This window comes from Pteronotus mesoamericanus, unplaced genomic scaffold (genome assembly GCF_021234165.1).
Source record: "Pteronotus mesoamericanus isolate MK-2021 breed Mesoamerican mustached bat unplaced genomic scaffold, CSHL_Meso_final contig_94, whole genome shotgun sequence".
Taxonomy (NCBI): Eukaryota; Metazoa; Chordata; class Mammalia; order Chiroptera; family Mormoopidae; genus Pteronotus; species Pteronotus mesoamericanus.
In genome coordinates, this window is record NW_026555285.1 from 5,999,654 (window position 1) to 6,015,513 (window position 15,860).

Below are 15,860 nucleotides of genomic sequence, written 5' to 3' on the forward strand. Positions count from 1 at the left end.
ATGCTAAGTGAAATAAGCCAGGGGGCGAGAGACAAATACCATATGATCTCACCTATAAGCAGGACCTAACCAACAATACAAAGATGCAAGGCAAATAAGATCAGCAACACTGAAAGGAAAAGAAACCAACAGAGACAAGAGGGAAGGAAGGAGGGGTGGCAGGGGAAAAGGAAGGGAAGAGGGAAGTCAAGGAACATATAGCAAGGACTCATGGACAAAACCAAAGGGGAAGAATTGAGGGAGGAGGGAGTGAGAGAGGGGGAAGGGAAAGTGGTGGGGGGTAGGCAGAGACAAATGTATTTGAAAAAATAAATTAATTTTAAAAAAGATAGGAAAAAAAAGAAATGTTTTAAATTATCAACTACTTATGGCAATAAAAAATTAAGGTAATAATGTAATGAAAACTCATGTACCCTGTACCATCCCAAGATATAAAACATTACAATTCCAACTAAACAGAAGACCATTATGAAATCCTAAACAATCCCACTTTTCCTCCTTAAAGATAACCACTTTCTTTTTGGGGGGTTTATCATTTTTATGTACATTTTTCTTCTTACTGTATATAGCCTTAAACAATAAAAGTGGTGTTAAGGGTGAAAAAAAAAGAAAAAAAAAGGGAGGGGACCCAAATAAATAATATCAGAAATGAAAGAGGAGAAATAACAACTGACACCATAGAAATACAAAAGATGGTAAGAAATTACTGTGAACAATTATTTGCCAAGAAATATGAAAACCTGGGTGAAATGGACAATTTCTAGAAAAATATTACCTTATAACACTGGATGAAAGCAGAAAGCTTGAGCAGACTGATAACAGCTGGTGAAATTGAAGCAGTAATCAAAAGACTCCTGGCACACAAAAATCCCTTGACCAGACAGTTTCACAGGAGAATTTTACAAAACATTTAAGGAAGAGCTAACCCTTGTCCTTCTCAGACTATTCCAAAAAATCCAAGAAGAGAGAAGACTCCCAAACTCTTTTTATGAGGCCAGCATCATCCTAATCCCAAAATCACATAAAGACACAACAAGGAAAGAAAACTAAAGGCCGATATCACTGATGAACATAGACACTAAACTTTTCAGCAAAATATTGGCAAACCGCAGCCAGCAATACATTAAAAAGATCATCCACCATTATCAAGTGGGGTTTATCCCAAGGATGCAAGGATGGTTCAACATTCACCAATCATAAATGTAATACACCACATAAACAAGAGGAAAGACATAAACCACATGATCATATCAATAGATGTGGATGAAGCATTTCATAAGGTACAGCATCTATTTATGATAAGAACACTCAGTAAAGTGGGAACAAATGGGGTATAGCTCAACATAATAAAGGCCATATATGAAAAAGCTACAGCCAACCTCATACTCAATGGGAAAAAACTAAAAGCTTTCCCACTGCGATCGGGAACAAGACAAGGTTGTCTGCTTTCATCACTTCTATTCAACATAGTATTAGAAGTCTGAACAGTGACCAGACAAGAAAAAGAAATAAAAGGCATCCAGATTGGAAAGGAGGAAGTAAAACTATCCTCGTTTGTAGATGATATGATAGTGTCCATGGAAAATCCCATACACTCCACCAAAAAACTACTCAACCTAATAAGTGATTTTCACAAAACAGAGGCATATGAAGTCAATATTTACAAATAGATGGCATTTTTGTACACCAAAAATGAAATATCAGAATCAGAAATCAGGAAAAAAATAATTTGCTATAGCAATAAGAAAAATAAAGTTCCTAGGAATAAACTTAACCAAGGAGGTAAATGACCTGTATGCAGAAAACTATAGAACACTGAAGAAAGAAATTAAGGAAAACACAAATAAATGGAAGCATATACGGTGTCCATGGATTGCAAGAATTAACATCATCAAAATGCCCATAGTACCCAAAGCACTTTATAGATTCAATGTAATCCCTATTAAAATACCAATGCCATATTTCACAGATATAGAGCAAACATTTAAAAATTTATATGGAAGCATAAACAAACTTGAATAGCTGCAGCAATTTTGAGAAAGAAAAACAAAGTAGGAGGGATCACAATACCTGACATCAACCTATATTACAAGGCCACTGTAATCAAAACAGTCTGGTACTGGCATAAGAACAGACACACAGATCAATGACATAGAATAGAGAACCCAGAAGTTAACCCATGTGTCTACAGTCAGTTAATATTCAACAAATGGGGCAGAAGCATAAAATGGAGTAATAATAGCCTCTTCAACAAATGGTGTTGGGAAAGCTGGACAGCAACATGCAAAAAACTGAAATTTGATCACCAGCTGACACCATACACAAAAATAAACTCAAGATGGATAAAAGACTTAAATATAAGTCGTGACGCCATAAACATCCTAGAGGAGAATGTAGGCAGGAAACTCTCAGATATCCCACGCAGCAATTTTTTCACTGATATGTCTCTTAAAGCAAGGAACATAAAGGAAAGAATAAACAAGTGGGACCTCATCAAAATAAGAATCTTCTGCATGGCTAAAGGAAACACCAGCAAAATGAAAAGGGAGCCAACCTTATGGGAAAATATATTCGCTAATGATACATCAGATAGAGGTTTGGTCTCCAAAATATATAAAGAACTCACATGACTCCACTCCAAGAAGATAAACAATCGAATTAAAAAAATGGGCAAAGGACCTGAACAGACACTTCTCCAAGGAGGACAAACACAGGGCCCAGAGACATATGAAAGGAAGTTTAGGATCACCAGCCATCAGAGACATGCTAATTAAAACCACAGTGAGATACCACTTCACACTGGTGAGAATGGCCATCATAAACAAATAAACAAACAACAAGTGCTGGCAAGGTTGTAGACAAAAGGGAACCCTAGTCCACTGTTGGTGGGAATGCAGACTAGTGCGACGACTGTGGAAAACAGTATGGAATTTCCTCAAAAAACTAAAAATGGAACTGCCTTTTGACCTAGCAATTCCACTGCTGGGATTATATCCTACGAATCTCAAAACACCAATTCAAAAGTAGCTATGCACCCCAATGTTCATAGAAGCACAATTTACAATAGCTAATTGCTGGAAGCAACCTAAGTGCCCTTCAATAAATGAGTGGATCAAAAAACTATCGTACGTTTACACAATGGAATACTACGCAGTAGAAAGAAAGAAAGAGCTACTACCCTTCGCGACAGCATGGATGGAACTGGAGAGTATTATGATAAGTGAAATAAGCCAGGGGGTGACAGACAAATACCATATGATCTTACCTATACATGGAACGTAATCAAGAAAACAAGCAAGAAAAATAAAACCATCAACATTGAAAGCAAAAGAAACTGACAGCAACAAGAGGGAAGGAGGGAGGGGGGTATCAGGGAAAAGAAGGGGAAGGACCAGATCAAGGAATATTTATAACGGACCCTTGGACAAAGCCAAAAAGGGGAAGGATTGAGGATGGGAGGTGAGGGTGGGTGGGGCAGGGGAAAATGGTGGTGGGAAAATGGAGGCAAATGTATTTGCACAATAAAAAAAATTTAAAAAACAAAAAAATACATAGTTTATCAACAAAATCAAAAGCTGGTTTTGGACAAAATCCAGACAACATAATTCATAGAAAGAAAGTAACAGGCCAATCTCACTTATGAATTTAAATGGAAAATTTCTAAATTAAGTACTAATAAATCATATGCAAAAATGAATAAAAAATACATTGTGAGCTAAAGGGAGGCCGTTATTGAAAACACCATGTGGATTAGAACTATCATATCATCTAGCAATCCGACTTCTAGATATACGTATATCTAAAAGAATTCAAAGTAGGACCTCAAAGAGATATTTGCACACTCATGTTGTTGACACTCTAGTCACAATAGCCAAGAGGTGGAAGCAACTCAAATGTCCATACTGTACAGTTAAGTCCTCACTTAACGTTGTCTATAGGTTCTGTGACTTTAGTGAAATGAGGTATAATAAAATCAATTTACCATAAGCTAACTGATATAAAAAGAGTTAAGTTCCTATGGCATCTCATCAACATTATAAGGATATAAGGCTGAACAAAAGAATGTTATCAAAGAACGTTTTCTGTATATACAACAGAAAAAAGGAAATCTTGTCATATGCTACAATATGGATGAACTTTGAAGACATTAGAGTAAGTAAAATAAGCTAGTCACAAATGGATAATTTGATTCCACTCATATGAAATATCTAATGTAGTCAAAAACACAAGACAGAGAGGTGATTAAGAGCTGGGAGGAGGAGGGTAGCAATTAATGGTAGGCAGGTGTAGAGTTTGAGTTGCAAGATAAAAAAGTCCTAAAGATCTGTTGTACAACAATGCGAATATACTTAACATTAGTGAACTATAGACTTAAAAAATGTTAAGATGGTAAATTTAATATTATGTGTTTTTACCAGTATAAAAAATTAATTATGGCACAATGGATAATACTCAGACACTAGAGCTAAATGGCCTGGGTTCCAATCCTAGCTGTACCACTTATCAATGTAACCTTGGGTAAATTACTTTTCTGTTCTTTAGTTTATTATTAAAATAGGGATAAGTAAAGATCCTAAGACAAAACAGTAGCAAAAACATTGCAACTAAGTTTTACGCCAAAATCTGTCAGTCTAATCCACCACATTAACAAATAAAAGGATCATTAAACACAGAAAAAATTTGTTAAAATTCAACACTTGAAATGTTCTCTTTGACTTATGTGGCTTTTCTTTCTCTTCCTTTAGGTCTTGCTCAAATGTAGTCTTATTAGTGAGATCTTTTCAGACCACCCTATTATTCATAAACACCCAACCCCACCCTGTCATATACTAACCTTTTATATTTCTTCATAGCAGAAGAAATTTTTACCTTTGTGATTTCTCCCTAGGCATAAAGTTAATGGGAGAAATCACAAAGATAAAAATAGGTAAATTTGACTACTTAAAAATGTAAAAACTTTAGGATAACAAAAAGTCATAATCAACAAAATTAAAAAGGAAGTTTAAAAATCAGGGGAAATAGTTACCATCAATATAACTAGAAAAGGGAAATGAGGTCATATATAATAATAGGAAAACTTTTATAGAAAAAGTGAGCAAAGACATGAACAGATTAACCCGTTCACCTAACATGAATTAGAGACTATTAAATTTTTGACAACAAAAATTCAACCTTACAAATAGTCTAAGAAATGCAAATTTAAGTAAAGAGATGTCTTTTTAAAAATCTTTGAATTATCCCCTGGCTAGTTTGGCTCATTGGATTGAGCACCAGACTGAAAATCAAAGAGTTGCCGGTTCGATTCCCAGTCAGGGCACGTGCCTGGGTTATGAGCCAGGTCCCCAGAAGGGGCCACTTGAGGCAACCACACATTAATGTTTCTCTCTCTCTCTCTCTTTCTCCCTCCCTTCTGCTCTCTAAAAATAAATAATATCTTTAAAAAATAGAGATGAAAATTTATTAAAAAAATAGAAACATTTGAAATTAGAATGATTTTTTTGAATTATTTTTAAAAATAATACAACTTCATGTGGTAAGAAAGGCCTTCATGCTCTGCTGGTGAGAATATAAAATGATGCATGATTTCTTATATTAATGATGTACTGCTATGTAACAAGTTACTACAAAACTTAAGAGCTCAAAGCAACAAACATCTGTCATTTCACATATTTTGCGAGGCAGGGACCAGGGATCCAGGATCTAAAGTGCTTAGCTGGACACTCAGGAAGGGTAATGTGTATCTGGGGATGGTCTTAGCAAGCAGGTGAGGAGAACCAATTTTCAAGATCACTCATGTGGTTTTTGGCCAACCTCAGTGGCTTACCACCATAGTCCAATGACTTGAGTTTCTTCCCATGTGGACTTCTCCACAGTCTTCTGACTGTCCCCACAACATGGCAGCTGGCTTCCCCCAAACCAAGGATCTGAGAGAAAGAGTGACCAAGAGAGAAGCCACAGTGTCTTTTATAACCTAATTTTGCAGGTGAAATACCATCATTCTTCTGCATTCTGTTGGTTACCCACACAAATCCTGTAAAATGTGGATGGCGACTATATAAGGGTATGAAGACAAGCAGGCAGGGATCATTGCAGACCCTGCTGAAGGCTGGTTACCACATTCCTTTAAGGCAATTTGTCAATATTTTAAAATTTATACCTACTTCTTAATCCAATAATGTTAGGTAATTACATCTCTAGCAATTTATTCTAATAACCATATAAGTGGACAAATATTACGTCTTAACACTTACTACTACCTTTTTATAATAGTAAAATATGGAAATAATTTAAATGTGTATTAGAGGATTTATTTATATATACATCAACAGTGGTTATTCTGAAGAATTTTCATATCATAGAAAAATGATAAAAAGCTTTTTTTTCTGAAAGGCAGGGCATGAACATTTATATATAATATACTCAGTATGTAAAAATTAAGATGCATATATAATTATGTTAAAAAGATTGAGCATATGCTAATGCAGTGAGAAGATAAAACAGTATATATGTATTCCTAGCACACTTCCCCGTGCCCCCCAAAAAGAAAGTTTAACTTGGATCTGGTTATAAAGAAACAATCAAACAAATCTATCTTGTGGGACATATTACAAAATGACTGGTCGCAATCTTTAAAAATATCAGTGTTGGAAAAGACAGAAAAAAACTAGGGAATTGCTCCAGACTGAAGGAAGATGCAATGGATTTTCCTCAATTGACTTATTAGAATTTATTTTTTAAGTTATAAAGGACATTATTAGAACAATAACTGGGCAAATTTGAACATAGATTTTATATTAGGTAACAATGTTGTAACAACACTAAATTTCCTGAGTGTGATCATAGTATTATGATTATGGAGAAGAATCCCATTTTACTTAAGAGATATATGTTAAAGTCTTTAGGGTTGAAATGTCATGCAATTAACTCTTGTATATGTGTGTGTGTGGTAAGGAGTAAGACAGAAGGCTACACAGAGAAAAAGGAAATGTACCAAGATGTTAACAATAAATGAATCTTGGTGAAGCGTATAGGGGTTCATCCGACTTTTCAAGTGGTTTTAAAGTTGAAAAAATGATCTTGTCAAAGTAAATACAATGTTAGAAAGGATTAAGTGGCTTTATTTTATTGTCAAATTAAGATAAAAGTTTGTTCTTTTCTGTACTTATATATTTTCAATATTTTAATAAGCTGAGCCTGCTATTACTATAATGGCAAATAATAAAATTTGTATAAAAAACAGGATTTTCTTTATTGGGAATGTCCATTTAAGTTTTGTGTATATGATTCTATAATTCTTTAAATGACTTTAACATTGTATATGGCATAAATTTTATCTTGAAACTGAAATAAGACGGTTAAGAGATAACATATAGAGCAATCACATGTGTTGGTTGTAAAAGTCCTAGGTTAACAACATAAATGATCTTCAAAAGCATTATGTTCATTATACAGGTGGGGCAAAAGTAGGTTTACAGTTGTGAGTATGTGAAACAGAATTTATTCTTGTATTATTATTTATTAATTATTGTATTTTTCCCATACAAGCAACTGTAAACCCGCTTTTGTCCCACCCTGTATAAAATATTTTCAAAAAGGGCAAATATATAGAGATAGAAAGTAGATTAATGGTGCCTACAGTTGGGAGTAGGAATAATGAGTGACTATAAATGGGCATGAAGTTTCTTTTTAGGGTGATTGAAATGTTCTAAAATTATATTGCAGTGATGGTTGTACGACTTTGTAAATCTATTAAAACCCATTGGATTCTACACTTAAAACAGGTGACTTTTATGGTATATAAATATCTCAGTTGTTATAAAAGATATAGATTAAAATATTTTAGTCAAATGAAACACACACTCCCAATTTGAAGAGATATCAAAAGTATGAGAAGTCTAGCTATGCCTGGGTAACTCGGTTGGTTACCTGTTCCAACCCCAACTAAATAAATAAAAATTAGAGAGTCAAATCAGAGACAAAGGTGGGTCCTTTAAATGTTAAAAGAGTGTGCCTGCTTACTCTTCCAGAGACCCTGCCCAACTTTTCTCCAACCAAGCAGAGGCACCTGAGAGCTCTGAGTTAATTTTAAAATCCATGCTGCCTTTGAAAAATTCTGGACATTACCTCAGTACCCTTAGCTAAGTACTTGTCCCACTACTGCCTCTATTGTTCTTTGATGACCTGATGTTTCCACATTTCTGCTGGTTGTCTAAGTGTAATATATCTACTGAAATGCATATTACAATCATTCTAGAATGTTCTGTCATGAGGTATATAGGCACAAAGTAAGTTTTCTGTTTCACATTAAAAATAAGCTACAATTTAGGCATAATAAATATTTGTGGGCAGAAAGACCTCATTGAAATAACAGCATTCAATTCTTTATTATGTTTACTATCAAAAAAAAAGCAATGACAGAATTTTTCCAAAAATAGTGGAAAAAGTATAACAGACTTTGAATTATATTGAATAGATTCCACCCTCCAATGCATTTGCCTGCTTAAACTCTTTTTATTTTTTATTGGGGGGGGGGTGTCTGGACCAGATTCTAAATGATTTCACATCCCTCGTGCACACATTGTGACATGGAAATGAGAAACCTGACTGTTGGACTGAGAGGTTCAAGATGGTTTGGGAATGCAGACTGCCCATTGGAAATTCACATGCAGACACAGAAGTGGTGGTTGTACCTACAACACAGATTGAAATGCAATTCAATCTGTGCAGTAGACTTCAGGCTCTGCTCTTCTGGCCCTGGGACTGTCGTAGTCAAGTCAGTAGAATGGAGGCCTTTCCTGAACAAACAAGCAAGTTTAAAGCTTTTAAAATGGTCACTAGTTTCCTTGTTGAAAATAGACCTCTAGCCCTGGTCAGGTAGCCCATTTGGCTAGAGCATTGTCCTGATATGCCAAGGTTGTAGGTTCAGTCCTTGGTCATGGAATACACAAGAATCAACCAATAAATGCATAAGTAAGAGAAATAACTAACTGATGTTTCTCTCTTCCTTCTCTAATATCAATAAATTAAAAAAAGTTTTCTTAAAAATAATATATAGCTCTAGCTTATGTCTTAATTTCATTTCAGAGCTTTAAAGGTGGACCTGATAACTTGTTACTGTTATTTTTAGACATAAAACCTACTTTCTAGTCTTTCTCCTTATGAAATATCCTGTCATATATAGGAACAGGCTGCCACAAAATAAAATCAGTGAATGTTAAACATGAGAGAAAGGGACATAATTTTGTTCTATGCATGGGTGTTTGCTATCATAATTTTTTTCAGGAAACAAATATCCTCAAAGAATCCTTTAGTGTGTTATTATCTCTGCTTTCTGCTACATTTGTTATATTTTCCTAGTCTTACTAGTAATGTTAGATTTAGTTATTTAGGAACACAGGGTCTTTTCCCCTCCAAAATGTCTTCCATGAAAAAACAAACAAAAATCCAACAACAAGAAATTAAGACAACCACAAAACTCACACATTTATTCAGAGTCCATTATCAATCATACTAAGGAGCCATTATTGCAGTTTTCTACACCTGTACTGGGCAGGTATTACCATATGCTCGTTCCCCAGCAGATGTAAGTATAAATGAGGTGTCACGGTTTCTAAACTATATTGCTGCTCTTATTTCACATTAAAATTATTCTTAGCTAATTTCTGAAGATCCATATTGTGCCTGGATGTAATTGGTGGATTAAGAGATGTTTGCAATAATTTGGAAGTCTCTGGTTACCATTAATCTGGAAGAAATTTGAACCAAATTGTTAGCCAGCTGCTTTCCCTTTGTCCTTTGTTTATAATAGGTTATGCACTTTGAGCTGGGGGTGAGGGTCAGAGGAAGGTTGTCTCCTCTTGTGCCCTCGTTGACATATACGACAATTGTATAGGCAATTTTGTCTCCTAAAAAACAGGCAGTAGATATTCAACCACTGACATTGAAGATGGAGCAATCTTTTTTCTTTTTTAAAAAGATTTTATTTATTTATCTTTTGGAGAGAGGGGAGGGGAGAGAGAAAGAGAGGTAGAAACATCAATGTGTGAGAGAAACATCATCAGTTGGCTGCCTTTCACACGTCCCCATTCTGGCACCTGGCCTGCAACCCAGGTCTGTGCCTTGACTGGGGATTGAATCGGTGACCTTTTGGTTGGCAAGCCGGCACTCAATCCACTGAACCACACCAGCCAGGGCTAAATAAAGTTGGATCAATCTTATCTTTCCTATTGCTAATTCTTCCCAGGAGAATAGGATCTGACATTTCCTATCTTCTGCCTTTTACCAGTATAGCAGCCCACAAATTATCATGTACTTTTAGTTACATACTTTAACTTAATGAGGTAAAAATGTTTGCAACATAAATTAGATGATCTTAAATGAGAGCAGACATGGTTGTTAATGTGTATTTGTGAAATGTTGAAATTTTTTTTTAATTAGTTGATGTCCTTTTATTTGATTTTATTCTCCGTGTTTTTATAGCAGTACTATTCATGAAATACTATTTATTATGTACTTAGGATGAATGAAATAACAAATGGTGTTATTAGTTAACTGTTGCTGCGTGATTATCACAAAGAAGAAAATGAAATATAACTTCTGTGGGATTTCATCAAAGTGAAAATGGTTGTTAACTTCAATTTCTGAGGTATGGTGAAGGAAATGGGTGGAACAGTGAATGGGAAGGGAAAAAGCAGAGGGATGGGATGTCCATTATAAAACCTGTTCAGCATTCAAACATTTTTTTGACTTGTAGATCAAAGCTATTTTAAACTATTTTAAGGCCTGAGTCTTAAATGAGTGACTCATCTGGTACAACTACTAAGAAATAAGATGAATGTTAAGTTAATGTCTTATTAGAACAGAATCATTGGAAACAGTGCCAAATACTATTCTCTTTGGATATTTTAATAACACAAAGCTGGGTGGAAATGATTTGCCTCCTCTGAGGGTCCTACAGATCTGAGGGGCTCTGAGGCCTGAATCTCCTTTTTCTTCCAAAGAAAGCGGTAGCACACAGTTCTGCTCTCAGTCAGTTACTATGTATTCATTGGGAATAAACTCAGCTACAGAATCATTATCATTAAAAAAGAATTTGTTGAACTCTTGTATACTGTGCTAAAAATATTATGTACTTAATATAAAAACGTATCTATAAATATCAGCATGGTATCTTCTTTATTCTAAACTTAGTTATATAACAGAAGGTGGTTTTCATTAGTCTGGCAATTGTAGGGGAGGAAAAATAATTTTCCTTCTACCCTTCAAGTTCTTAGCTAGGAGCCTTGTAATAAAAGACAGATTTAACAAGAGAAAAACAAACAGAGGCTTATTAACATGTATACCTAATGCATGCATGGGAGATGCCCGGGAAAAATGAGTAACTCTCCAAGGTGGCTTAGAATTCAGGATTAAATATCACGTTAATAAGTAAAGGGCAGGGAGAATATAGGCCTTCTACGGGGAGTAGATGATTTTAAGGAAAGGATCCTTAGAAGAATATCAATGATTGGGAGGTAGTCTCCTTTTCTTGGTTCATAAAACTCCTGGGGAGGGGATTTATGACAGTTAAATTCCTTCTGGAGGATCTATCTGTCTTTAGGCAGATAAGGGAGTTTAGAGAAAGTCTCTCTCTGCATTTGCTGTTTTTAAAAAAAAATTTTTTTTATTTATTGATTTTTAGAGAAGGGGGAGAGAGTGAGAGAGCAAGAGCGAGAGAGCAAGAGAGATGCTGTTCCACTTTTGCATTCCCTGACCAGGTGTATTGGGATGATACTCTAACCAACTGAGCTACCTGGCCAGAGTTAAAAAACGTTTTCTGTTTTTTAAGTGACTACAGCTCAACATAGTCAATATAGCAAAGCAGCGTATTTTGGGGTGGGTCCCGCTACCCTTCATAAATAAAGGGAAAATGTTCCATGTGGGGATAAATGAAAAAAATAGCAGAACTCTCATTCAATATTACTACTTCACAATGTTTGACCAATAGATTGCTAGTAAATTTTTTAGAATGTTAACCAAGTCAAGCTAAAAAAATAGATTATTTTATCCAAAATTATTCTATTTTTCATAGGCTTTATAAGTTTCATAGAAAATAGTTCTGGAGCTCATCTAACTGGAAGAAGCACAGGACTTCTCCTTATCCTTAAGCCAGGATATAAGGAATACATTTCCAGAAACCACAAAACCTAAGGATCCCCGTTCTATCCGTATTTAACATAATGCACTATATCTAAAAATTTGCAAACCTATCAGAAAAGATCAGACTCAACTCTTCTTACCATTTTCACTGAACTTTGCTTTATACACACACACACACTCAACTGCTTTGGGCGTGATGTTCCATGAAAAACAGTAGTAAGGAAGTTGTTACAGGCTTAGGTTGGGGAAGGAGAATTTTACAGAAATCAAGTAAAGAATAGAGAAGGCAATGTAATACTGTTGGATGCCCTTGACCAAAATTTTAATAATGAGCTTGTTGTCTAATCTCATAATTTCTTAACTTAATGTTCTTCAGAAATATCTTATGAAAAGTCCAGTAGTAAAGTTCATATGAAAATTATAATGACTATTATTACATAATGTGGGATTTAAGAAATTCTTTACAAATACTTACTGAATTCCTCTCATATGCTGATAGAATTTAAAAAAAAACTTAGCTCCTTTCTTAAGATGCTTTCATTTTAAGTATTCCTTTCAAAATTCTTGTTATTTATCAAATAATTTGCAATCAATATTGGGGTAACATAGAGTATTACCACATTTTATTCAAAACATGTATTGAGCACTGGCTGGTTTGGCTCAGTGGATTGAGTGCCGGCCTGTGAACCCAAAGGCTGTTAGTTCACTTCCCAGTCAGGGTATGCCTCAGTGGTGGGTCAGGGCATGTGAGAGGCAACTGATCAAAACATGTATTGATATGGGCATAATTAACTATTTTTGTATGTCAGTTATGGCTTGAATAAAGAGGGTGTCTAGAAATTCTTCCGAAACATCTAAGTTAAACTACTGAGTTAACATTGTCATGTGATCCCATTCCTGTCTATAAATAACTGGGGCAACAAAGCACCTTCTCTTCCAATTTTTGATGGAAAACTTTGCTGGCATCTTTGCAATTAACTTTATATTTTACTCCGTGAAGAGGTTGAGTATGTTGTTTACATATTTAATTTTCTTGAATTTGACAAGTGTGTAATGTTACATGTAATACAACAAATCAGTTTTGTTGAGTTTTCCCTCCTAAATTCCATTCCATGCTTTTCTTTGATATTCCAACATTTCCTCATTAGTCATTCTAAATTTATCATTCCTATAGAAAGGTTTTGTAAACAAATTCCACATGCAAACAGTACTATGGCCTTTAATGTTCTGTGTCATGATGTTAACCAGATTTTATACTGTGCTTCTGACTACAATTTAGCTTGCATGCATTCTAATATTTTCTTTTCTTCTTTTAAAAAAGTATTAAAATCAGAAAAGATTTTTGCTTTTAAGACCAATGATTTCCTGTTTTTGTACTACTATGAAATTAATTGCAAATGTCAATTTAAGTATGTTACTAAAACTATTTTTTCAATTTTATTCTCCTAATAGGTAAGTCAGAGCAGAGGGAGAAGATAAACGACCAAAGGAAAATTCCTTATTAAGGAATGATTTCAACAGCCATTCCTTTTCCCTTGAGCTTTGAGACTCATGCTATGCCTATCTATTCTAATCTTTAAATACAAAGAAATATTGACTGCTATGATTTGTTTGTATTTCTTGACCTGGTTTGGGTTCATGTATGCTCAAAAGATGAAGGTCTTATTAAAATTAAATTTTTTGTATTATGATACAAAAAATATAACAAATACGGTTATTTCTATAATTTTTAGTATTCAAAAAGAAGTAAAAATACAAATAATCCTTAGAACATGTTGGGAAGACTAGGTTATTATTTCCTCTATTCTACAGGCTCTCCTATTCAATAAGTTAATTGCTAAAATGGGAAAACATTTATCTTGTCCTGTATACACAGCTTTCCTCAATCATGTGTGCTGAATACCTTTAAAAAAAGTATTCAACATCTGTATTTGATCAGTGAAGGATTATCCAACTTATCAAATCGTTCGGTTCATTTCTGTCCAATTCCCACATGGCCACAGCAGACTCTCTAAAATGTATATTCTTTCTTAGAATATCTCTGCATCACGAGAAAATGGTGCTCCTAGATTCTTTGGTGATATCTAATTTAGAAAAATTAAAATGAGTATTCTATAGAAATGTAACTAGGAAGCTAGAATTGGCATGAGCCTGATTTAACAATATGTCTTGGAGGCAGCTGTGAAGGAGTGGTTGCATTGAGGGATTTGTATCTTAGCCCCACTTCTTGACAAGTTGTAAGACTTTAACCTCTCTGCATCTCACTTTCCTCATTTGTAAAATGGGGTAATTATAGTTCCTACTTTATATAATTGTGAGGATCAAGTGAGATAAAACACTTAAAACATTTAGAATGATATGTAGTATAGAGTAGGCATTAAATATTAGCTATCATCTGGGGAAATTTGGAGGATCGATTTAATTTAAAAATATTTAAATTAACAAATTGTTTTTTCAATGTCACTTTACAGTTTTGTAGCAGAAGTTAAAAATGATTTTTTTAAAATCACCACCCAAGATATGCTTATTGGTTTTGAGAGAAAGGGAGGGAGAGTGAGGTAGAGAAACACTTCTGTGAAAGAGAAACATCAATCAGTTGCCTCTTGTATGCTCCCTGACTGAGACCTGAACCCGTAACCTAGGCATTTGCCCTGACGGGAAATCAAACCCACAGCCTTTCAGTCTATGGGATGATGCTCCAACCAACTGAGCCACACTGGCCAAGGCTGATTCTTTTTTTGAGTTATAAAAAAATTTTCCAAATTAACACATTCACAAGTCAGAAAAGATGGACTGTAGAAGAATCTGTAACATTTACATTAGTTCAAACAGAAAAAAAGTCTTTTATCCTCTTCATGTAGAAGAAATGCTGTATGCAATTAGTGTGTGTGGCATATCTTCCTTGGTTTTCAAAAGCATTAAAAAAACACATTAATTTCCAAGACAGTTTTGAAAAATACTAGTCCTTAGAGTTCAGACTGCTTTTTCAGAAAAACCCCTCAACCCAGATGCATAGAATCTGAAAATTAATAGGACCTGAGTATCCAGATTTAGGCATAAACCTTGGACAAGTTCTTTGACCTCTCTGTGATCACTTACTTCTAAAATGAAAATAATGCCTCCTCTCTCCAAGGGTAGAACTAAATGAGGTAATGTGTGTCAGTGTGCCCTCTGAACCATAAATTCAAATTTCTGTACTGTTTTATGATTCAAAAAATATGACAAATGTGTTTAGTTCTATAATTTTAAGTATTCAAAAAGATGTACAAATGCAAATTGGTCCTTAGAAAATGTTGGAAAGACTAAGTTATTATTGTCTCTTTCTACAGATTCTCCTATTCAATAAAAGTTAATTGCTAAAATGGGAAAACATTTATATTCTTTGAGGATATAAAATTGTTTACCTGACCAGAGACATATTTAAATCTTAACAAATCCTGCATAATATTAATCAATTATAAGCTAAACTATACTCATTGAAATTTGAGTGAAGTTTCAAAATAAGCATTTTGTGGTATTACAAGAGTCAAATAGCATTTACGTGCTGCAGTATCCCCATGCATAAGTTTCTTCCTATGTCAAAATGTGATTTTCATGTTTATATAACTCATTGTTGAAAAGAAATCCAAAGGTCCAAAATGGAGTCACTCATAGACTTAATATATGACCTAATTACAGTTTCAAGCTTCTCCAGGAATGTAACCTTAACGGGTCAGTCTGGA